Raw genomic sequence first — 17,237 nt, 5'->3', positions numbered from 1 at the left:
GGATGTGAATGAATGTGTTAGCATGTGAATCGGGATGTGAATGAATGTGTTAGCATGTGAATGAATGATATAGGATGTGAATGAATGTGTTAGCATGTGAATCGCGATGTGAATGAATGATATCGGATGTGAATGAATGTGTTAGCATGTGAATCAGGATGTGAATGAATGATATATGATGTGAATGAATGTGATAACATGTGAATCGGGATGTGAATGAATGATGAGGGATGTGAATGGATATGATGTGATGTGAATGAACGATAAGGGACGTGAATGAATGTGTTAGCATGTGAATCGGGATGTGAATGAATGAGATGTGAAATGGATGTGATAAGATGCGATGTGAAATGGATGTGATGTGAAATGGATGTGATAGCATGAGATGTGATGTGAAATGGATGTGATAAGATGCGATGTAAATTGGATAGATGTATATGTATGTGAAGTGATGAGATGTATGGGTAGATGCAAGTGGATGAGATCTGATGAGGATAAATGAGAAAATAAGTGATGAGATAGAAAAAGATGTGATTAGATGAGAATGGGAATACTTATGAAATGAATGTGGATTGATGTGTGGGTAATGTGGATTGATGTGGATGGATGTATGGATGATGTGGGTTGATGTGTGGATAATGTGGATTGACGTGAATGGATGTATGGATAATGTGGATTGATGTGGATGGATGTATGGATGATGTGGGTTGATGTGTGGATAATGTGGATTGACGTGAATGGATGTATGGATGATGTTGATTGATGTGTGGATTGATGTGGATGGATGTATGGATGATGTGGATTGATGTGGATTGACGTGTGGATTGATGTGGATTGATGTGGATTGATGTGGATGGATGTATGGAAGATGTGGATGGATGTGTGGATAATGTGGATTGATGTGGATGGATGTATGGATGATGTGGATTGATGTGGATGGATGTATGGATGATGTGGATTGATGTGTGGATGATGCGATTGGATGTGATTTGATGTGGGAATGATGTGATGTGATAGGGATCGATGAAGAAGAAAAAATTGTGGGAAGATGAGAAAAGATGGGGACTAATGTGAAAGGATGTGGAGTGATGAGAAAAGATGAAAATATTGTTGGAACTGTATTTGTATGTGAAATCTGTTTTTAAATGACTGTTTTATGTCAAGAATGCTGGGGAAGCGTTTTGACCGTCTTGTGAATGAGATTGTGGAGACCTATCTGTTAAAGTTGCACAGCTGCTGACGGAGAGTCAACGGAGGACATCTCGGTAGCAAGGTCGTCGGCCGAGGTCTTGACCAGCCTCGGTGTGATTTAAATGGTGAGCTTCCGGTACAGTGGATGAGGGACCAAGGAAGCGGCCTATGAGTGAAGCGCTAGGTGACCTGCGAAGGATCCTAGAGGGTGCTGACCATACCGTGCTCGGGCTCTGGGTCACCGAAGATACCCACACGTACATCGGGGAAGATATTGGAACAAGGAGTAAGAGTTGTTTTCTGAATTCGGGCATGGATCTGGTTGATTGACCTTGCCGATCCTCAACGGATGAGTCCATGGCTCTTTTATATGGATCTATTGGTTGATTTTGCTGATCTTCAACAGAGACTCCATTTTTGTTAAAGTGAATACTTGCTGGTTACTATGAGCTAGGAACTATCGAGTGGACAGGGGAGTGAGCGTTTTGGTTGCCAATGATGCCATAGGTACACCGATGAGTTGGAAATAAGGATTCAACTGGATAGTTAGAGGATTATGATCAGTGACACTATGGTTGATGGGCAATTTCATATTGGGTGTGTAAGTGGTGTGACTAGTTCTAAGTTTGCATGAATATCCAGCTAGGGGGCCTGGGAACTCTTTTCCCTGGTACCCAGGATAACCTAAGCAAATTCTTAATTGGATCCCATCACTACAGTGGTTGGGCGGTTGGCTAACCCATGGGAGGTTGGACTGATGAATCCCTAAATTGAGACTCAATTCTGTTCTGGTTCGATAGATGAAGTAAATCTCGAACAAAAATTGTTCTATGGAAAAGAATCAACGGCTGTGCCTCTCAGTGAGGAAAAAAGCGTTGGTCTCTATGATCCAAGTACAATCTTTTCCCTGATTTGACGATGGGACTTACGGGTTCGGTCAGATTGGTTTAGTTAGTTAAGGCTTTTGACTACGTTAGAGAAAAGTTATCCTAGAGGAATCGCCCGTGCTTTGCGAGCAAGGGAAGTTTTTCCGGGTTCGGTTTTGGAAGAACCGATAGATTAGTCTCTTGTCCGGATATCCGTGGGGGCGAGCCCCCGAGTGTGGGACCCTGCCCCGTGCAAGAAGTGCTACTTCATAGCTGGTATCAGAGCGAATTGGCTAACGAGGATCAACCGAGAAGCCAAAAATGTCAAAAATTTATGAAGAAGCAGTAAAAGGTTGTAATTGTGTGATAAAATTCATACAAATCGATATTCAAACTGAAATTCGTAAATTTGTAATTGGGTCTTCAGATGGAAGTACAGCAATTGTATGGAATCCCTAACTTGCTTGAGGCCTAGACATGATGGTATTTACCTTATAGTTCAAAGGACCGTGACTACCCGTATATACCGAGGGTATAACTGTAGCTCTTTACTGGCAGTATATATGAGTAAATCTAAGACTTGAAATTATAAGCATTAATACTATCCAGATGATGAATTCGAATGTGGTTGATATGATTTGAAATTGTGGTTGAGAACTGATGAGTTGATTTGGATTCTGATTGAAAATTGAAGATTCCTGAATTTTGGTTGAAATGTAATAAACTAAGCAAAACCACAATGAGGATGAATGGGACGAGTCCCTGTGATGATGTTCGTAGCTGGAATGATGTTAATGACTTCAGCAAATCACTATGAGATTAGTGGATTGTACTGTGGGGGCAGATTGCTGCTGTTAACACTTGACCCACTAGATCAAGTTAAGGGATGTCAAATTAAAAATCTGTATAATTGAAAATTTCCACGGACTGTTCAGATAGAAATTTCGGTCTAATGGACCATTATTGTGATAAGGATTTGAATGTTATGATTTGAGTGAATTATTATCTGATAATGAGTTTTATATAAGGGATATTTATCCCAGGATTCTGTTGGGTTCACCAGACTATAAGGAACCCAAGAATCAGTTGGATCTCAAGGAAAAGAGTTCTCCTCTAATTTTGCGAGATGAGGACATCTCGCGTTTTTTAAGTGGGGTAGGATGTAAGATTCCTCCCTCCAGCTTTTGAGGTGTGTAGGTGTAAGAACCTCCCCTTCTGATCTTAAAATTATTCGCTTCTCTGAAATAAAAGAAAGATCATGTTTTACCCCGTTTTGGCTTAGAGAGAGAAAATGTCTAGAGGGAGGTAATTCAAAATTGAGATATTTTTGGATATGAAAATCCTCCTAGTGTCCAAAATGGTTTCCCCTGAAATATATATTCAAAAAGAAATTTCCAATGTGCAATTGGAATAAATTGAAATCAGATAAAAAGGACCTTAGCTTAAGGGTCCAGATTTTTTGAAATTTTTGAATTAAGGTTCCTATGGACCAATTAGATTAATCCAAATGTAGGGAGGAGATAAATGGAAGAATAAAAAAAAATCCCCCAAAAATTAGTAAATGCTCACATAAGATGAAGAGTTGACTAAGGACAAGGTTATTAGTTAAAAGAAGAGATATTTAGAAGAAATGATGCATTTTTGACACCTCAGTGTGGGGAATTCCCCTCATGAAGGAGGTGCCTATTTCACATGTGTGGTTGAGTTTTAAACTCACAAATAATGAGATATTTTCATCTCTCCTCTCTCCTGCTTCAACTAGATTCAAAAAGTAAGCTAAACTGACCTAAAAATGGTCAAAATTGACCAAACTGATCTAGAAAATTCTAGAATCAGTTTGCTTGGTTAAAGGCTCACTTTTTCCTATAAATGAAGCCTCCCCCTTTGTAAATGGTTAATAGTGTTTTATGCACTATTACTCTACTCCTCCCCAGAGCCAAAAATAATGAATTCATTGATAATTCATTTGTTTTTTACCATTTCCTCTTCAAAAGAATTGGTGGCCGTTCTTGTTGCAAATAAGAGTAGATCCCTCAAACCATCAAGCCAAAGGAAAGCTCACAAAACTCCTAGTAAGTTAGAAATTCTACTTTTCCTTATTCTATTTTATGGTTTTCTGATTTTTGCTTTCTTTAAAATGAAAATGGATGTTATGCCTTGCTGGAAAGGCTTTCCCCCTTCTCTTCATTATTGAATTAAGCCTTTCTTTATCCTAGATGTGTAATCAAATTGATGGAATTAAACTTTTCATATTGTTTACTCTTAATAAAGTGGAAATTGATTAGATTAGAATGATTTAAATCATCTTGGATAATTTCTAGTAAATTTTAGAGTGAAAAATTTAAAAAATGGTCAACCATACAAAGGACGTTATGGTAAAATTTTCTTATATTTGGTGAAATAAGTTTTCTTTTTATTATTCAAAAAGAGTAATCCTCACTGCTTGTGTATTCTAAAGGTGTTATGTTATTGAATTTATGCATAAATAGATGTATAAAAGAATTTTTTTATTATAAAAGCGTTACTTTCATCAAATTTTGATTTTATGCATAGAAAGATGCATAAAGAATTAATTTTTATTCCAAAAGTGTTATTCTCATCAAATTTTGATTTTATGCATAGAAAGATGCATAAAGAATTTATTATTATTCCAAAAGTGTTATTCTCATCAAATTTGGATTTTATGCATAGAAAGTGTTATTAATATTCCAAAAGTGTTATTCTCACCAAATTTTGATTTTATGCATAGAAAGATGCATAAAGAATTTATTTTTATTCCAAAAGAGTTATTCTCATCAATTTTGATTTTATGCATAGAAAGATGCATAAAGAAATTTATTTTTATTCCAAAAGAGTTACTCTCATTATTTTTTATTTTATGCATAGAAAGATGCATAAAGAAATTTGTTTTTATTTCAAAAGAGTTATTCTCATTAAAATTGAATTTATGCATAGAAAGATGCATACAAGATTTATTTTTATTTCGAAAATGTTATTCTCCTTAAAATTGAATTTATGCATAAATAGATGCATAAACGGATTTTTATAAAAGTGTTATTTCCCACTGAAGTTGTTCTTATGCATAAATAGATGCGTAAAGAATCTTTATATCAAAAATAAGAATTCTCTTACATTCTATAAATAGATGTGATGAGATGTAATGCGAATCAGATAGATGAGAATGAATAGAGAATGGATGTGATGAGAATAGAAGTGATGAGAATGAGAGGTAAATAGATGTGATGATATGTGATGCAAATCAGATAGATGGGAATGAATGCATGGATGGATGCGATGAGAATAGGAGTGATGAGAATGTGAGGTGAATAGATGTGATGAGATGTAATGCGAATCAGATAGATGGGAATGAATGGATGGATGGATGTGAGGTAAATAGATGTGATGAGAATGAGAGGTAAATAAATGTGATGAGATGGGATGCGAATCAAATAGATGAAAATGAAAGAGAATGGATGTGATGAGAATAGAAGTGATGAGAATGAGAGGTAAATAGATATGATGATATGTGATGCAAATTAGATAGATGGGAATGAATGGATGGATGGATGCGATGAGAATAGGAGGGACAAGAATGTGAGGTGAATAGATGTGATGAGATGTAATGCGAATCAGATAGATGGGAATGATTGGATGGATGGATGTGATGAGAATAGATGTGATGAGAATAAGAGGTAAATAGATGTGATGAGAAGGGATGCGAATCAGATAGATGGGAAAGAATGGATGGATGGATGTGATGAGAATAGAAGTGATGAGAATGAGAGGTAAATAGATGTGATGAGATGTGATGTGAATCAGATAAATATGAATGAATAGATGTGATGTGATGTCATGTGAATCAAGATGTAAATGAATGATATAGGATGTGAATGAATGTGTTAGCATGTGAATCGGGATGTGAATGAATGATATAGGATGTGAATGAATGTGTTAGCATGTGAATCAGGATGTGAATGAATGTGTTAGCATGTGAATCGAGATGTGAATGAATGTGTTAGCATGTGAATCAGGATGTGAATAAATGATATAGTATGTGAATGAATGTGTTAGCATGTGAATGAATGATACAGGATGTGAATGAATGTGTTAGCATGTGAGTCGGGAAGTGAATGAATGATATAAGATGTGAATGAATGTGTTAGCATGTGAATGTGTTAGCATGTGAATCGGGATGTGAATGACGATATAAGATGTGAATGAATGTGATAGCATGTGAATCGGGATGTGAATGAATGATAAGGGATGTGAATGGATGTGATGTGATGTGAATCAGGATGTGAATGAACGATAAGGGACGTGAATGAATGTGTTAGCATGTGAATCGGGATGTGAATGAATGAGATGTGATGTGAAATGGATGTGATAAGATACGATGTAAACTGGATAGATGTTAATGTATGTGAAGTGATGAGATGTATGGGTAGATGCAAGTGGATGAGATCTGATGAGGATAAATGAGGAAATAAGTGATGAGATAGAAAAAGATGTGATTAGATGAGAATGGGAATACTTATGAAATGAATGTGGATTGATGTGTGGGTAATGTGGATTGATGTGGATGGATGTATGGATGATGTGGGTTGATGTGTGGATAATGTGGATTGACATGAATGGATGTATGGATAATGTGGATTAATGTGGATGATGTGGATGGATGTATGGATGATGTGGGTTGATGTGTGGATAATGTGGATTGATGTGAATGGATGTATGGATGATGTGGATTAATGTGTGGATAATGTGGATTGATGTGGATGGATGTATGGATGATGTGGATTGATGTGGATGGATGTATGGAAGATGTGGATGGATGTGTGGATAATGTGGATTGATGTGGATGGATGTATGGATGATGTGGATTGATGTGGATGATGTGGATGGATGTATGGATGATGTGGATTGATGTGTGGATGATGCGATTGGATGTGATTTGATGTGGGAATGATGTGATGTGATAGGGATCGATGAAGAAGAAAAAATTGTGGGAAGATGAGAAAAGATGGAGACTAATGTGAAAGGATGTGGAGTGATGAGAAAAGATGGAAATATTGTTGGAACTGTATTTGTATGTGAAATCTGTTTTTAAATGACTGTTTTATGTCAAGAATGCTGGGGAAGCATTTTGACCATCTTGTGAATGAGGTCGTGAGACCTATCTGTTAAAGTTGCAGCTGCTGACGGAGAGTCAACGGTACGTCTCGCGTAGCAAGGTCGGTCGAGGTCTTGACCAGCCTCGGTTTGATTTAAATGGTGAGCTTCCGGTACAGTGGATGAGGGACCAAGGAAGCGGCCTATGAGTGAAGCGCTAGGTGACCTGCGAAGGATCCTAGAGGGTGCTGAGCATACGGTGCTTGGGCTTTGGGTCATTGAAGATACCCACACGTACGTCAGGGAGAAGATATTGGAACAAGGAGTAAGAGTTGTTTTCTGAATTCGGGCATGGATCCAGTTGATTGACCTTGCTGGTTCTCAACAGATGAGTCCATGGCTCTTTTATATGGATCTGTTGGTTGATCTTGCTGATCTTCAACAGAGACTCCATTTTTGTTAAAGTGAATACTTGCCGGTTACTATATGAGCTAGGAACTATCGAAAAGGCCCCTGAGTGGACAAGGGGTGAGCGTTCTGGTTGCCAATGATGCCATAGGTACACCGATGAAGGAATATTTGAAAATAAGGATTCAACTGGATAATTAGAGGATTATGATCATTGACACTATGGTTTCATTAAATGATTGTTTTAAAGACTGTTATCTGTGAAAAAGACAATTTCATATTGGGTGTGTAAGTGGTGTGACTAGTCTTAAGTTTGCATGAATATCCGGCTAGGGGGCGTGGGAACTCTTTTCCCTGGTACCCGGGACAACCTAACCAAATTCTTACTTGGATCCCATCACTACAGTGGTTGGTCGGTTGGCTAACCCATGGGAGGCTGGACTGATGGATCCCTAAATTGAGACTCAATTTTGTTCTGGTTCGACAGATAAAGTAAATCTCGGACAAAAATTGTTCTATGGAAAAGGATCAACGGCTGTGCCTCTCAATGAGGAAAAAAGCGTTGGTCTCTATGATCCAAGTACAATCTTTTCCCTGATCTGACTATGGGACTTACGGGCTCGGTCAAATCAGTTCAGTTAGTTAAGGCTTTTGACTACGTTAGAGAAAAGTTATCTTGGAGGAATCGCCCGTGCTTTCCGGGCAAGGGAAGTTTTTCCGGGTTCGGTTTTGGAAGAACCGATAGATTAGTCTCTTGTCCGGATATCCATGGGCGAGGCCCCGAGTGTGAGACCCTACCCCGTGCAAGAAGTGCTACTTCTGCTGCTAGCACCCCTGAATTCATTGCGCGGTGGGGATAGGGACCTCAGAGAGAGAGAGAGAGAGAGAGAGAGAGAGAGAGAGAGAGAGAGAGAGAGAGAGAGAGGACCCATCCATCAATAATCTTAAATCTTATTACATTATCTTTATCAACTAAAAATGAAGCGCTTTTTCTCGGAGCTCCTACATCTACTACCCACAATGTAAAAGCCTAGCCTATAAGGATCTAAGACTATATAAATATATCGAGGATTAATATCATCCCACTCATCAAAGCCAAGAACTTCCCATTTTGGGCTACAATGATATCCAAAAAAGCCCAATTGGGGCGTCTCCTCAAAGAAGGTCGTATCCAATAATTTTTTACTGTCATAGGTCAACTTCAAGATATTTAAGGACATGTCTCTGCATGAAACATAATCAAGCTATATATTAATAACAATCATGATCTTTTTTATACTTAGAGATAGTAAGAAAGAATAAAAAATACTTATACAATCTACCACCAATGGTTACTAAATAATAACACATCCATATTTATTTTTGAAGGAGCTTATGCTTTAGGACACATTTTATAACTACATCGAATACTTGTCGTGCTTGATGTTTATCATCATGGACATTATAGTCTATTTCATAACGACGATCAATCAAGCCCAAGCTTTCTTGAATAATCATGAGCACAATATTTTCATCTAATTTATCTGAATCTAATCGTATAGTAATTTGGTGAACATCGTTCCAATTAATAGCATAAACCGCCAGACCAACTTGGAACATGGAAATAACGACGCTCAAACTCGGCAACCAATTTCACCCTTTCCTCAAAGGAAAGATTGCTTCTCATGTGCTAATGCAAGTCACCTCTTCCATATGTCAATCATACATACAATTATATAAGTAATAAGTAGAAGCATGAATAATATGTGTACGACGTCGATGCACGTCGATGTGTGTCAAACACACTAACACGAATACATTGTGTGTGAATGGATGTTTGGGCCTATACATTTGGATGCTTAACCTTTATGTGTGTACATGTGTGTTTAATTTAACACACATAAGTACACACCCTTTTTCTTGCAGTGTGAGAGTGTTTGAGAGTTTCTCTAACCAAATAAATAACACAGACATAAGATAACTATAAATACATGAATTATATATATATATATATATATATATATATATATGTATGTATGTATGTATATATATCTATACATATATACATATATATATATATATATATTACACACACACAAACATATATAGAAGATAAATATAATTACATAAATATAACATATATATGTATATATGTATATATGTATATACATATATATACATATATAATAAGTATATGTATGTATATATACATACATACAAATGTACATAAATACATATTGATATATACATATATATACATATATATGTATATATATTTATATATACGTACATACAAATGTACATAAATACATATTGATATATACATAAATATATATATCAACACATAAATGAATTATACACGCACATAAATTATATAAGTATACATATATATGTATATATAAACACAAACATAAATAAATCACACACACACACACACACACACACACACACACACACACATAAATCACACACACGCACACACACACACACACACATAAATATAATGCAAGACATGCAAACTTCAAGAACACACAACACACACACACACACACACACACACACACACACACACTTACTTTTCTATTCTCAAAACGAAAATATTTTTCTCGCCAAAATGACACAGTCACTCTCTCTCTCTCTCTCTCTCTCTCTCTCTCTCTCACACACACACACACACACACATACAAACACAACAAAGTTCTTATTACACACCACAAATATATATAAGATAATTATATATTTTAACACACACATACATATATTATACACACACATAAGATAACTATAAATACATGAATTATACATACATACATACATACATACATATATATATATATATATATATATAATTATTACACATACGCACACACACACGTATATATAAAAGATCAATATAATTACATAAATATAACATATATATATGAGTGTATATATACATATATATGTATATGTATGTATATATACATACATACAAATGTACATAAATACATATATATATATATACAAACATAAATATATATCAACACATACACATAAATATAATGCAAGATTTAGAGAAGAAGACAATGGACCTTTGCTAAGATGATGCATGAAAAGGATAATAATGTGTTTATTGATACACATGATGAACATTAACACCATGAGTAGGAGGAGGACATGGTTGACATAGAGTTGGTTTATATGTATACGTATAAACACACTTTATATTTAAATAACACACACACATACACACTATATGCCCTCAATTAGATGGGGTTTAGTTTTACCCCTACTTGCCTACTCTCATGTGCATGTGTATATACACATGTGCATGTGAAATGTGGGGGGTGTGTGTGTGTATGTGGGTGTGTGCATATATGCATCTATGTGTGTGCATATATATACACATGTGTGCTAGTTTATGTACACGTGTGGGTGTGTGTGTTTGTGTGTGTGTGTGTGTGTGTACATGCATGCGCTCTTATGAAGTGTAAATAAGGCAAAGAAAGTGGGCCCTGCTAAACGATGATCAATTATATGAAATGATATTACTATACACAAAGCCTATGCACACACACACACACGCGCGCGCACACACGCACATACACATACACATAAAAGAGATATATAATGCAAGACATATGCAAACTTCAAGAACACACAACAACAAACACACACACACACTCTCTTTTCTATTCTCAAAACTAAAATATTTTTCTCACCAAAATCACACACTCACTCTCTCTCTCTCTCTCTCTCTCTCTCTCTCACACACACACACACATACAAACACCAAAAAGTTCATTATTACACACACAAATATATATAAGATAATTATATATATATATATATTTACACACACATACATATATTATACACACACATAAGATAACTATAAATACATGAATTATACATACACACACACACACACACACACACACACACACACACACATATATATATATATATAATTATTACACATACACACACACACATATATAAAAGATAAATATAACATATATATATGTATATACAAATGTACATAAATACATATATATATATATATATACAAACATAAATATATATCAACACATACACATAAATATAATGCAAGATTTAGAGAAGAAGACAATGTACCTTTGCTAAGATGATGCATGAAACGGATAATAATGTGTTTATTGATACACATGATGAACATTATCACCATGAGGAGGAGGAGGACATGGTTGACATAGAGTTGGTTTATATGTATACATATAAACACACTCTATGTTTAAATAACACACACACATACACACTGTATGCCCTCAATTAGATGGGGTTTAGTTTTACCCCTGCTTGCCTACTCTCATGTGTATATACACATGTGCACGACGTGAACGTGTGGGTGTGTGTGTGTGGGTGTGTGCATATATGCATATATGTGTGTGAACGTGTGGGTGTGTGCATATATGCATGTATGTGTGTGCATATATATACACATGTGTGCTTGTGTATGTACACGTGTGTGCTTGTGTATGTACACGTGTGGGTGTACATGCATGCGCTCTTTTGAAGTGTAAATAAGGCGAAGGAAGTGGGCACTGCTAAAGGATGATCAATTATGAAGTGTAAAAGGCGAAGGAAGCCTATGCATATGAGGGATATGATTTGTCAAAATTACTCTAGTAAGGATAATTACTCTTTGAGTGGTGATACTGTTTATTAAATACTTCATTTTAAGAACTTTTAACATATTTAAAAAACTATCTAAATCTTCACACACACACACCACACAATTAAAAAACTTGAATAGCACTTGCTATTCAAATTAATAAAAAATTTTAAGAACTTTCCACATATTTAAAAAACTATCTGACTCTTCACACCCACACATGCACACACCACAGAATTAAAAAACTTGAATAGCACTTGCTATTCAAATTAATAATTTTTTTTAAGAACTTTCAACATATTTAAAAAACTATCTAAATCTTCACACCCACACACGCACACACCACACAATTAAAAAACTTGAATAGCACTTGCTATTCAAATTAATAAAAAATTTTAAGAACTTTCAACATATTTAAAAAACTATCTAAATCTTCACACCCACACACACACACACCACACAATTGAAAAACTTGAATAGCAATTAATAAATTATAACATTTTAAAAAATTTAACATATTTAAAAAACAAAAACACTTTCTCTCTCTCTCTCTCTCTCTCTCTCACACACACACACACACACACTATTTCAAATACACTTTCTCTCTCTCTCTCTCTCTCTCTCTCTCACACACACACACACACACACACACACCAACATTATTTCAAATACACTTTCTCTCTCTCTCTCTCTCTCTCTCTCTCTCTCTCTCTCTCACACACACACACACACGCACACACACACACACACACACACACCCACACACGCACACACCACACAATTAAAAAACTTGAATAGCAATTAATAAATTTTGACATTTTTAAAATTTTAACATTTTTAAAAAACAAAAAATAATTAAAAACCCACCCACACCCCCACAAAAATAAACTCTCTCTCTCTCTCTCTCTCTCTCTCTCTCTCTCTCTCTCTCTCTCTCCTCTCACCCACGCCCCCCCACACACACACACACTTTTTATTCAAATTAATAAAAAAATGTAAGGACCCACACACACACACACTATTTCAAATACTCTCTCTCTCTCTCTCTCTCTCTCTCTCTCTCTCTCACACCCACACACACACACACTTTTTATTCAAATTAATAAAAACATTTAAGGACCCACACACACACACTATTTTTTTTTTTTGAAATAGCAGAGTACATATTTCACACACACACTATTTCAAATACACTTCCTCTCTCTCTCTCTCTCTCTCTCTCTCTCTCTCTCTCACCCACACACCCACACACCCACACACACACACTTTTTATTCAAATTAATTAAAAAATATCAAATAAAATTTTAAAAAGCTATCTAAACCACACACGCACACACCACACAATGGTAATATTTAAACATTTTTAAAATTTTAACATTAAAAAAACAACTAAAACCCACCCACACAAAAGCGCGAACTCTGCATACAAATAGAGAGAGATGACTCTGCATGCAAACCCATAGAGAGAGATGAACTCTGCATGTCCACAGTGAGAGAGAGATGAGAGAGAGAGAGAGAGAGAGAGAGAGAGAGAGAGAGAGAGAGAGAGATGCTCACCAGGCCGTTGGGGACATGGAGTTCGCGGGGGCAGACACAGACATCGCGGCAGAGGAACGGACGCCAACCTTGCAAACGCCATCCACACTAAGAGAGAGAGAGAGAGACTGACTCACCACGGCGCATGCGAACAGAGAGAGAGACTCACCATGGTGCAAATGCCATCCACAATGAGAGAGAGAGAGAGAGAGAGAGAGAGAGAGAGACTCACCACGGCTGTAGGCGTTGAATAGGGGCGTTGTGGCGGCATAGGAGCTCACCAGGTGGACAGCGAAAAAAGAACAGGCATCTGCAAACGTCATCCGCACATTGAGAGAGAGAGAGAGAGAGACACGGAGGGAGCGAGAGAGAGAGAGAGAGAGAGAGAGAGAGAGAGAGAGAGAGAGAGAGAGAGAGAGAGAGAGAGAGAGAGAGAGTCACCAGGGCACACAGCGAGTCGGAGGGGAGAGGACTGAGCGAATAGGGGCGACGACAGTGCAAGGCATGACTTCGTTGTTTGCGGGCGACACCTGCAAAAACAACTGGTCGGCCAGCATCAATGGAAGGCGGCGTGGAAGGCGGCATGGACGTGGTGGCGCAGAGACAACCAACTGGTAGCATCAATAACGGTGGCGTGGACGTGGTGGCGTAGAGAAGATGGAATCGCCCGCCGTGTGCCCAGCATTGATTAGCTGCGACGTGGACTGGCAGACGACTAGTAGAGGACGTGAACACGTGGACGGCCGCCCCCCATTCTTTTGTCACATGTGTCATAGGGGAGATAAGCCCTGTAAAAGATATAGAGAAGCCACCAAAATGTTTTTTCCCTGCCATTAATTAATTAGTTGTGGATTTTCAACTTTACACCCTCCATGCACAATATGCAATATATTTCTAGTAATATATCTATTATCGATATCTTCTCAAAAAAAACAACTGTGTGAATGAAGCGGTCTAGAAACGTCGCTGTCTTTCTCTCCCAGGCTTAATTCACCTGGAAGTGAATTGAGCCTCTCTCGATAGGGGCTACATGTAGTGGAATCTTGTCTCTCTCATGGAAGTGAACCGAGATGTCTGTCTCTCACTATCTTTTCTGGCTCTCATTGTCTATGGTCCTGCTTTTAGCAGCAGGAGGCGTCTTCTCTCAGGAGGAAGAGAGGTGCATAGGAGGAGGGTATCCTCATTGTCATCTCCCTTAGGAGGAGGCATGTAGGAGAAGCATGAGGAGCCGATTCATTGTTGTAGGCAAGGTAAGGAGGCAATGTGGCGATTAGCTGCCTATAGAGGTGCTCGACAGGAAGCGTTGAGTTTTCCTAAGGAGCATTAATTAATTAATGCCCACCACGATATAGAGGTGCTCGACAGGAAGTGTTGAGTTTTCCTCAGGAGCATTCATTCATTAATATTTACCCATGAAAAGTTGTGAATATGTACCCACGAAAACGATCATTTGTTTTGACTCATATATACCATTTTTTTTATAAGCCTCTAAATATAATAGAGAGAGAAAACAAAAAGTACATATTCGAAGTAGCTTAACTTCTGCACAAGGCTAGAACAAAAGAAACCACTAGATCTCATTTATGCACTAACTTGGGATTGACCACTAACTCCAAAATATGTTGAATAAGCCTGATGTTGGAGCCTACAAGCAATCTCTTCTTGCTTTTTGATATCTCTCACCTTCTCAGCATTACTGGCTTCATTCACGAGGTTCACCAAATCTATTTCCGTTTTGGCCAATTGGTTGGCTTCCAGTTCAGTAAATTCAACAAACCAACTTCGTTTTTGAAACCCGCAAATTTCCCATCTACACATCTAGAGAGTTGCTCAGGCCTAGCATTAAATCAATTTGTTTTATTTTGAAATATAAGCATATTCTAATTGTTTTCTAAAGTTTAGTGGAGTAGCCTTTTGCTTCCCCTAACAGAATTTCTTTGCATGTTAAACCATTTGGGTGTGGAGATGATGAATGCATGTATGAAGGAATTCTAAGGCTTGCTTGTTCCTATCACATGTAATAAACAGGTGGGGGATTGAGCATGCCTTTTACATCTTGGACAAATCTTGTTTGCTAAATCCAATTTTGAGGCCTCTTTCATTGGTCCATAATACTTTATGCAGAATAAGCTAGAGCAAATAAGAGATCTTCAGGGGGATTATCCTAGACCATGTGTGCTCAAATTTTAACTCCCATTATATCCTATCCCAGTTTAAATTCCATGTGTTATTTAGTTTGACATGTAAAGGGGGCTTTATATCTTTGAACTGGAGTACTGGAAGGATTTTTTAACTCCTTTCCAAAAATACCCTTAAAACTAAGGGGGCCTCTAATTTGAATAAACTGGGTCTATGTGCTTCATTAAGCTCAGATTATCTTTTGCTTTGGAATTCCATGCATCACCCCTAGTAGAAAGACCCTTCCTCTGTAGTTTAAAATCAATGGGGTATTGATCCCTTGGAATGTAATCATGCCATATAGTCGAGAACCATATAGAGTCCCTACGATACATACCACCTTGAATCTAAGATTACTTTAGAGCCAGATTGTTTTTGTACTTGTTCCATACCTTCCATATCGCTTTGACAAGCTCACTGCCATTAGGTTTAATTTGAATTTTACCAACAAATAAGGTAAGAAAAGGAAGATTTTTCCATCTGGGCATCCCTTGAGCTAAAAATGAAGAAACATCTCTGTGTGATAGCTAAGCCCATTCAAGCTCCAAACGGTCCATATAACTATCATTCTATAAGCCAATTCACAAATATCAGGTAGTCCTAACCCCCCTACTTTTTTTAGGGAGATTATAATGTTTCTAAGCTACCTTGGGCATTTTAAAAGCATCTGCATTACCAATTCACAAATATCAAGTAGTCCTAACCCCCCTACTTTTTTTAGGGAGATTATAATGTTTCTAAGCCACCTTGGGCATCTGCATTATCACTCCATAAAGAATTCATGAATTTTAAAAGCATCTACATTACCACTCCATAAAGATTAATATGGGAGCCTGAGGCCAAATAGAAAATTTACAAACATTCCCAAACAGAAAATTTATAGACATTTCCAAAAGGAGTGAATTGATTGGGGGTAACCTACAAACTATTGGAGGCACAATTGTTTTTGACTATGTGGAAGAGTAATCCCTTTTAATTTTTGTTTCTGGATTGCATCTTCTATAAGCCACCCCAAAGCATTTGCAGCTATGGCATATAATAAGGGGGCTAAAGGGAATCCTTGCCTTATGGACCTTCTCAAAAGAGAGCAGACCATTGATGGCAACCCTTGCCTTGGCATTTCCAAATAATGTGTGGATTACCTTGATAAATCTAGGACCAATTCCCATATTGTGCATAGATTCGAGCATAAAGTCCCATCCCAACCTATCAATCATAGGCTTTATCAAAATTAAATTTTTAAAAAATGAAGTCTTGATTGGATTGTTGGGTGTCAAAGACCCTCCCACAAGCTAATGGCTGCATCCAAGATGAACCTCCCTTTAATAAAACTTATT

The sequence above is a fragment of the Cibotium barometz genome, chromosome 2, assembly GCF_041138505.1.
Source record: "Cibotium barometz isolate CiBa-2024 chromosome 2, ASM4113850v1, whole genome shotgun sequence".
NCBI lineage: Eukaryota > Viridiplantae > Streptophyta > Polypodiopsida > Cyatheales > Cibotiaceae > Cibotium > Cibotium barometz.
The sequence above is the reverse complement of the archived record's forward strand: the minus strand, read 5'-3'. Positions refer to the sequence as shown.